Source organism: Rhinolophus ferrumequinum, chromosome 16 (genome assembly GCF_004115265.2).
Source record: "Rhinolophus ferrumequinum isolate MPI-CBG mRhiFer1 chromosome 16, mRhiFer1_v1.p, whole genome shotgun sequence".
Lineage (NCBI taxonomy): Eukaryota > Metazoa > Chordata > Mammalia > Chiroptera > Rhinolophidae > Rhinolophus > Rhinolophus ferrumequinum.
In genome coordinates, this window is record NC_046299.1 from 22,779,334 (window position 1) to 22,788,246 (window position 8,913).

Genomic DNA, 8,913 nt, shown 5'->3' on the forward strand with positions numbered 1-8,913 from the left:
AGAAAACAAATAACAAAATATATATAACAACAAAATAAAACAATGGTTTTCAGACATTGGACAGGAGGCAGCACAAGACTGTGACCCCTGAGAAGAGGGAAACAATGTGAGCCCTGTGATCGTGCTCTCTTACTGCCTGGAGGAAGCTTCCAGGCTGCTGTCCAAGGAAGGGGAAACCAAACGTGGCCCAGAAGTCTCTCTGAAATGAGGAAACAGAGATAAGAGTTCAGGAAGGCCAAGGTGGATAGACTGCAGGGCAGTGTATTGAAGAGGAAGGAGATGCACAGAGAAAGAATGACAGAAATATGCAAAGTGGTCCCCTCAAGTCTTTGAGTACTGATCTGTGCATGCATACTATGAGGAAACTACCCAAGGCTGAGGAAAGAACTATGGGAAAGAATAGCCAGGACAGTTTCTGGACTTCTTACAGATGTGGGAATAGTTTGTGTTCCTGCCAGCCAGGCTAGAAAGGCCTTGTAATGCACAGGGCATTAGGTAGAATTCCCAGAATGGTATGTTATCTTAGTCATAGAAATCAATTAGATTAAAGGTTGTGTGGATCTACCCTAATGAAGTTTAAACACAAGCTTCAAAAGGATCCATCTGATTCCAACTAATTTAACTGCACACACAAAAAAATACAATATTATTTAAAGGAATTTAACATAATCTGGGAACCAACAATGTAAAATTCAAAATGTCTGGAATACACTCAAAAAATACTAAACATCCAAAAAAGCAAGAAAATATGATCCATAAACAGGTCAATCAATAGAGGCCAGTGGCAGATGTGAAGATACAGTGATCTGGGGTCGCAGCAGCAGGGTGGCCCACTGGCAGGGATACACCAAGGCAGGATGGGAGCCGTATTATAACCCAGAAGCTTGCCAAGGCCGCTATAAGAAGCGAGGGAATGGCTTGGCTGAGGATCAGCTAATCCAGATGTCAAAGCTGTTGGACACGTTTAAGGTTAATCTGGGGCAATTTGCCCACAAACATAAGAGGAGATCCAGAAGAACCCCAAGTTCCAGGTATAATTCCAAGACATGCGTGCTACCCTGTGGCTCCACTGACTTTTGGAAAAGGATTTTGGTTTAAGATGCTGGGCATACAGATTATTAAAGTGTACATAGCCTCGAAGCACCCAAATGGAGGTCTGAGAACTTTGGAGGTATTAAAAGGAAGGAAAAATTTGCCCAGGATGTCAGCCAAGATGACCTGATTAGGGCCATCAAGTAATTAAAGGCACCTGGTACTGGCTTTGTCATCATCTCTGTGGGTGGCACTTAACCACATTCATTCTGTTCCCGCTGAGCTCAATATGGCTCACACTGTGGTGCTGCAGCTGGCAGGGAAAAATGGCTACATGACCACCAGTGAGATCAAAGCCAGTCTTTTTTTTTTTTTAAATCAAGATTATTTTTTTTTTTGTGGGGGAAAAGGACTTTATTGGGGAACAGTGAGTACTTCCAGGACTTTTTTTTTTTTCCCAAGTCAAGTTGTCCTTTCAGTCTTAGTTGTGGAGGGCGCAGCTCAGCTCCAGGTCCAGTTGCCGTTGCTAGTTGCAGGGGGCGCAGCCCACCATCCCTTGCGGGACTCGAGGAATCGAACTGGCAACTTTGTGGTTGAGAGACCACGCTCCAACCAACTGAGCCATCCGGGAGGCAGCTCAGTTCAAGATGCCCTGTTCAATCTTAGTTGCAGGGGGCAGAGTACACTATCCCTTGCGGGACTCGGAAAGCCCACTGGCCCATGTGGGAATTGAACCGGCAGCCTTCGGAGTTAGGAGCATGGAGGAGCTCCAACTGCCTGAACCACCGGGCCAGCCCAAAGCCAGTCTTAAATGGGACACAGAATGAGTAAGACAAGTGCTGGAACACCTGTTGAAGGAAGGGCTGATCTGGATGGATTTGTAGACCCAGGGGAGCCACACTACTGTCTTCCAGCTCTGTTCACTGGCCTCTGCTCCCAGGAGGTTACAGCTAAGGAGGGTGCAGGGTGGAGAAGTCCTCTATTGAATTTGGGTGAGGAACGGGGCACAGCAGTAGGCAGGCAGAAGAGAGAGAATAAAACCTGAACAATTTTGTTTTTATAAAACAGAAGAAAAATCAATCAATAAAAACAGATCCAGAAATTTTAATGGTGATGGAACTAACAAACAAGGACATAAAAGCAGCTAGGGTAAATCTGCTCTATGTATTCAAAAAGATAGAGGAAAACATGACCATGATAATTAGAGAAGCAGATGACATAAGAAACATCCAAATGAAACTTCTAGATATGAAAAGTACAATATCTGAAATGGAAAACACACTAGATGAGATAAAAGAAGATGCTGAAGAGGGGCGGCCAGATGGCTCAGTTGGTTAGAGAGCGAGCTCTCAACAACAAACTTGATGGTTCAATTCCCACATGGGATGGTGGACTGTGCTCCCTGCAACTAAAGATTGAAAATGGCGACTGGACTTGGAGCTGAGCTGCGCTCTCCACAACTGCTGTGCCCCCCACAACTAGACTGAAGGACAACTACTTGGAGCTGATGGGCCCTGGAGAAACACACAGTTCCCCAATATTCCCCAATAAAATTTATTAAAAAAAAAAAAGCAGATGCTGAAGAAAAGATCAGTGATCTGAAGAAACAGCTATAGAAACTAACCAACATGAAGTACAGAGACAATAAAGAATTTTAAAAATCAACAGAGCACCATTTATGTGTGGAATAATATTTAGCACACCGGCATATGTCATGCCCCATAAGGACTCCGTAAGGAAAGATGGGTGAGAAGAGGTTTAGAAACACAATTTAAAGATAAAATGGCCAGAAAATTCCCAAATTTGTTGAAAGCTCTAAACCCACAGATCCAAGAAGTTCAATGAATCCTACACAGAATAAACCTAAAGAAAATGACACCAAGTCATTTCATAATGAAATTGACGACACCAGTGATAAAGAGAAAAATCTAAAGAACAGCCAGAGGAAAAAAGCATATCTCTTACAGAAAAAGAGAGTTCTCATCAGAAACTACGTAAGAGGAAAAATATCTTTAGAGTACTGAAAGACAAAAACCTTTCAACCTAAGATTCTTTACCCAGCAAAATTATCATTCAGAAATGAAGATACAGTCCCTCAAAAAGTTAAACATACAATTACCGTATATCTCAGAAATCCCACTTCTAGGTATAAAACCAAAGGATTGAAAATAGGGACTCTAACAGATATTTGGCAAATGTTCATTGCAGCATTATTCACAAATGGTAGAAACAACCAAAGTGTCCATCGGCAGATGAATGGATAAACAAATGTAGTATACGCATATAATGGAATATTAGTCAGCCATACAAAGAAATGAAGTTCTGACACATGTTACAACATGAATGAACCTTGTAAACATTACGTTACATGAAAGAAGCCAGACACAAAAGGATAAATATTGCCTGATTCCACTTACATGAAATTTCTATAGCACACAAATTCACAGACACAAAAAGTAGATTAGAAGATACTAGGGGCTGGCAAGAGGAGGTAATAGGGAGTTACTGCTTAATGGGTAAAGTTTCTGTTTGGGGTGATGAACAAGTTTTGGTAATAGTACTGATGGTTGTACAATATTGTGGATTTAATTGCCACTGAATTGTACACTTAAAATTGTTCAAATAGAAGACTTTATCTATGTATATTTCACCACAATAACAAAATGAAGGTAAAATGAACTATTTTTTAGACAAACAAAAGATGAGAAAATTCATCACTGGAATTTTCATGAATGAGAAAATTCATGCTCCACAAGAAATGTTAAAGGAAGTTCTCCAGGCAGAAGGAAATGATAGCATGTGGAAATCTGGGTCTACACAACAGAATAAAGAGTGTCAAAAGTAGTAAATATATGAGTAAATGTAAAAGACATTTCTTTAATCTCTTCAAAAGATACTACACATAAAGTGATATGTTATTTGAAGATAGACTGATATTTAAAGATGTATTTTATAACCTCTAGAACTAAAAAAATAAATGTATAACTAATATGCCAATAGTGGAGACAAAATGGAATCATGAAAAAGATTCAATCCAAAGGAAATCAGGAAAACAAGAAAAACGGAACAATGTGTGGTGTCAGATGGGTACTAATCGGGGTGATCACTTCATAAGGTATATAAATGTCTAATCGCGATGTTGTACACCTGAAACTAATGTATTGTACATCAACTGTTTAAATAAAACGAGATGGGACAAATAAATAGCAAGATGGTAGCTTCAAATTCAACCATATTGATAATTACATTAAATGTTCATGTTGTAAGTACCCCAATTAAAGGCAAGGATGGTCAGATTGGATTAAAAAAATCTAGGACCCGGGCTGTCCCAGTGGCTCAGGCGGTTGGAGCTCCATGCTCCTAAAGCCGAGGGCTGCTGGTTCGATTCCCACATGGGCCAGTGGGCTCTCAACCACAAGGTTGCCGGTTGGACTCCTCAACTCCTGCAAGGGATGGTGGGCTCCGCCCCCTGCAACTAAAATTGAACATGGCATCTTGAGCTGAGCTGCCACTGAACTCCTGGATGGCTCAGTTGGTTGGCATGCATCCTCTCGGCCACAAGATTGCCAGTTCAACTCCTGCAAGGGATGGTGGGCTGTGCCTTCTGCAACTAACAATGGCAACTGGACCTGGAGCTGGGCTGTGCCCTCCACAGCTAAGATTGAAAGGACAACAACTTGACTTGGAAAAAGTCCTGCAGATACACACTGTTCCCCAATAAAGTCCTGCACCCCTTCCCCAATAAAATCTTTTTTAAAAAAATCTAGGACCCAACTATATGTTGTCTACAAGAAACTCACTTAAATGTAAAGAAATTGATAGTTAAAAGTAAAGAGATAGGAAAATGTATACTGTATATAATCAAGCAAGAATCAAAGTTGAAGTGGCTATATTGAAAATAAGAAATAAACAAATCTATAACTATAGTTGGAGATTTCAGCACTTTTCCATAAGTAACTGATAGAAAAACTATACAGAAAATCAGTAATATAGATTTGAAGATCACTATCAGCCAATTTGAACTAGCTGACTTTTATAGGACATGTCACCAAACTCCAGAATACATATTCTTTTCAGGTGCACACGAAACACTTTATCAAGATAGGCCATGTTCTGGGCCATAAATACAAATACAAAAGGATCTCAATAAATATACAAGGATTCAAGTCATGCAAATTATGTTCTCTGACCACAATGGAATTAAACTAGAAATCCATAAGAGAGAGATATAAGGAAAATCCTTCAAATATTTGGAAATTAAATAACAAACTTCTAAACCCACTAATTAAAGGAGAGATCTGTCAAGGGCAATTATAACATATTTTGAACCTAACTGACAATGGAAATATAACATATTAAAATATGTGAGATGCAGCTAAGGTACTTCCTAGAGGAAAATTTATGGTATTGAATGCTTATATTGAAAAAAGAAGGCGCCTATTAGATTGGCTAAAATCCAAAAATACCACCACCACCAAATGCTGGCAAGGAACTCTTGTTCATTGCTGGTGGGAATGCAAAGTGGTACAGCCACTTTGGAAAACAGTTTGGAAGTTTCTTACAAAACTAAACTTACTATAAAATCCAGCAGTTGCACTCCTTGGTATTTACCCAAATGAGTTGAAAACATGTTCATACAAAAACCTGCATACAAATGTTTATAGCAGTCTTATTCATAATTACGAAAATTTGGAAACAACCAAGATGTCCTTCATTAGGGGAATGGATAAACAAACTGTGGTATGTCCATGCAATGGAATATAATTCAGCAATAAAAAGAAATGAATTAGCAAGCCATGAAGACCAGAGGGAAACTTTAATGCATTTTATTAAATGAAAGAAGCCAACTGAAAATGCTAAATATTGTATGATTCAAACTATATGACATCCTGGAAAAGGCAAAACTATAGAGACAGTAAAAACTTCAGTGGTTGCCAGGGAGTTGGGAGAAAGAGGGAAATATAGGCCTAGCATAGAGTATTTTTAGGGCAGTGAAACTATTCTGCATGATACAATAATGGTGGATATATTTAATTATTCATTTGTCAAAACCTGTAGAATATACAACACCAAGCATACACCTAATGTAAACCATGGACTTGAGTGATAATGATTTGTTAATGTAGACTCATCAATGGTAAAAAATACACCACTCTGATACGGGATGTTGGTATTGGGGTTGTGTGTGAGATCAGGGGGTTTATAGGAACTCTCTACATTTTCTGCTCAATTTTTCTGTGAACTTTAAATTTCTCTAAAATATAAAGTCTACTGATTTTAAAAAAGAAAGGTCTAAATCATGTTTTTGTCTATTGTTATTGTTACCTGGTGATGGTATCAAATGGATTTTGAATGTTAAACCGACTTGTGTCTCTTATAAGCAGCATGTAAATGGGTTTGGTTTTTGTTTTTTATATATGGTCTGGTATTCTTTTTTTATTGGATTGCTTAGCCCATTCACATTTAATGTAACTACTGATTTTATAGATGGGCTTAAAATGACCATATTGCTATTGATTTTCTATTTTTCCCACCTGTTTTGTCCTTTATTCCCCCTTTCTCATTTCCTTTTGGATTAATAAAGGAATTTTCACTCCAGTTTTTTCCTTCTGTTTGGCTTTTTGTGTTTTCTTTTATTATGCGTCTAGTGATGATTAGAGATTGTAATATACATCATTACGATAGCTTACCACCATTTAGCCCACTTTGATAGTCATTGTTACCAGCTTCATGTGTATCCTGCTACCTTTTTCCTTATTGTATTCATTTTAACAGTTGCATCATATTCCATTATATATGTAGTATTATTGAAATAAGACCACAACTCAGAAAATTTTTAAACATGACTTTTGGCATTTACTAAGAAATCTGCATTTAGGAAGTGAGAGGACTTTCTACCAGTCAGAAGCCGGACAACTATTTCACCTCAATTCCTAACACATTTCTTTTATTGGTTCGCTTCTATAGAAGTCAACTCAAGACCTGTTTCCTCCCCAGTCTTTCCAGAAATCATTTTGGAATCTGGGGATAAAGAAGGCCTTTGTCCTTAAAAGTAAACAAATTTCAAAAGATTGAAAACGGATTGCGGTATGTATTTTGAAAATGGCAGGGGGTACTAATAATAACTCAGATAAAAGATATACTTGAAAATGCTCCAAATACACATTTTGAAAACAAATGAAAACACAGTAAACAAGGTAAAGTATACATCTGAAAGGAGATACAAAATATTTATTTGAAAAGAAAGGGAGTCCTAGTATTATATTCAGTGTTTAACCTGTTGAATATGTGACTTAAGAGTTGTTTTGATTAGGGGACTGGCAGATCTCCCCCATCATAAACTGATATATTCATAGGCTTTCCCCACCATTCTCTGATGGGTCACATTTGTAGCCACACCCAAATCTCAAAGCTCTGATTCCAGGATCTCCCTCATAGTTATTTACCTAGGGGTCTTTAGAGGTGCGGGTGGAGATATTTATTGTTCATATAATCAGAACAGCTGCCAACAGCTATGCAAGCCATCAGCTTTTGTTTCAACTGCTATTGCTGGTTTGTTGGCTAGTGCTTTGCTGGCTGCTGTCACCCTGCTGCACACAAGCCAATGCCCACGTTGGTGCCAACTAATCATGATGGGGCTCAGGCTGCTGCTGACCTCTTTTTTCTTCAGTGTCAGGGCTGCCTGGCTGGCCACTATCTCAGCAGCTGCAGTTGCTTCCAGCCTCCTCTGAACTGCCAACCTTTAGTGCTCAAAAAGCCTCTGGGCAAAGGGAAAATCCCTCTATCACAACCACAGGGCATTCCCACAGAGTTGTTGAGCTCCTAAGAACCAGATCGTTCCTTGGCACTACAGAGTCTCCCACTACAGATTCTCCCTTCATTGAACATTTAGGCTCTCTGAGAGGCTGTCAGAACACGGTCAGTATTCCTCACCACCATAGGTCCATAAAATCCATAAAGTCTATAAACACCAGTAAAGAGACATCGTACCATCAAAGACATCTTCAATTGTAAAATAATAAATACTATTATTGTCTATGTTTCCAGACTTTGTGGACATCCTGTATATAGACTGGAACCACTGCTCTTAACAAAATCCAGCTTTGATATATGGTCTAGCCCACTCCAGCAGTTTGCAGCGGATGATTTATCTTTCAAGGTTTCCAATGATTCTGACTTTTTCAGAAACCCTCCGGCCACATGGGAGCTTAAATTTGAATTCTAAGTATGGGCTAGGTTCCAGTTCTTGCCTTACATGACTCCTAGGGCATTACTTCATGTTTCAGTGTCTGTCAACATTGCATGACCCTTTCAGAAGCACTACAGTATTCTAACAGTTGAGGCTGGTCTGGAGGAAGCACACAGAGGGCCTCTGAAGGGTAGTGTTACATCACTGCATTCCAGCCTCAGTGTCTCATCTGTACCCAGCTAAAATACTATTGTGTAAATTTATTATTACACACAGAAGTTAGCTAATACAAATTAACAATGAACTTTTTTTCAAATGTTGGATTGAAAACCCTTTAGAAGAGTTAGACAGTGGAAAGGTTACAATGCTCCTCCCTATCCCTGTATAAAAAAATAAAATAAATAAATACGAATGTTAAATCAAGTATAAGAAATTCCAGCAAAGTTGATTTTTCTCAAGATGATTTACTCAATGCTGTTTTAGAATATCAAACACCAAATTATTTCAAAAAGCTTTTTTCTCATCATTTTGCTACCCTTGCTCTGTTGGTGCACTAAACAAGTGTTTAGTGTCCCTTTCTGTCACAGTTCTGAGTCTTAAATATATAGTTTTACCTTTATGTGAGAAATTCTCAGGGACACCTCTCCCTAGAAATGAAATTATTAGGACAAAGGGCATAAAATTTAAAATTT

General features: G+C 38.8%; 1 pseudogene; it reads left to right on the top strand.

Annotated features, from left to right (window-relative positions):
- Positions 1-900: 900 nt before the first annotated feature.
- On the top strand, positions 901-3,056 carry LOC117035844 (vacuolar-sorting protein SNF8-like; annotated as a pseudogene).
- Positions 3,057-8,913: the final 5,857 nt, after the last annotated feature.